Here is a 929-nt window from a genome sequence, read left to right on the forward strand (position 1 = left end):
AAAATTAACAGTTTTATTTATAATTGTTATAAAGATGAACTGCTGAAACTTGTTCACTGAAACATTTTGACTTGCATTAATGCTTTACATCCTGGCATTTATATTAAAAATTCACACATAAATGAAAATAGAAAAATGGCCAATACCTGATTTTGGTCCCCTATTTTTCCACTCGTAATCATATACTTAGAGACCTTTTGATCCCATGGGAAAAAATATCTTAACGTTCAGAACTTCCAATAACAGAAAGAAGAGAAAAAAATTTTTTGAGAATGAAACGTTTCCCATCATGGTGAATTCTTAAGCATGTTCTCCACATATGTGGCGTGCTAGTTGGATGTCTTTTGGCATAATTGTTACATGTTCGGCATACATGGCACACAGGTTGGTGTCTTCAAAAAGGCCAACCAGATAGGTCTCACTTGCCTCCTGCGAAGCACCAATAACTGCGCTCTGGAAGCGCGGATCTGTTTGAAGTCCTGGGCAATTTCTCGCACCAGACGCTGGAAGGGGAGTTTGCGAATCAGAACTTCAGTGGGCTTCTGATAACGTCTAATTTCACGGAGTGCCACAGTACCAGGCCTGTAACGATGAGGTTTCTTCACCCCTCCAGTAGAGGGTGCACTCTCACCAGCGGCTTTTGTAGCCAGTTGTTTCCTGGGTGCTTTACTATTGGTCAATTTGCAGCCAGTCTGCTTTGTACCACCCATGGTGGAAAGCCTTTCTCATCCAGCTTCTCCTTAGGCTGGAGCTCGGCGAGCTAGAGGTGGCGCTCACTCGCGCTGCGCACAAAATCCACCTACAAGGTTTTATGTGAACGTGTAAAATCATTTCTTATGGGTAGATACCTAGAAATTGAATTTCTGGCTCATTTCTCTTGGTTCAATTCACAGTTGAATTGCTGGGCATGTGGTAACTTTATGTTTAAG

General features: G+C 42.0%; 1 pseudogene; it reads right to left on the reverse strand.

Annotated features, from left to right (window-relative positions):
• Positions 1-300: 300 nt before the first annotated feature.
• Positions 301-710, reverse strand: LOC124972491 (histone H3.3A-like; annotated as a pseudogene).
• Between the last annotated feature and the right edge of the window lie 219 nt (positions 711-929).

The sequence above is a fragment of the Sciurus carolinensis genome, chromosome X, assembly GCF_902686445.1.
Source record: "Sciurus carolinensis chromosome X, mSciCar1.2, whole genome shotgun sequence".
NCBI lineage: Eukaryota > Metazoa > Chordata > Mammalia > Rodentia > Sciuridae > Sciurus > Sciurus carolinensis.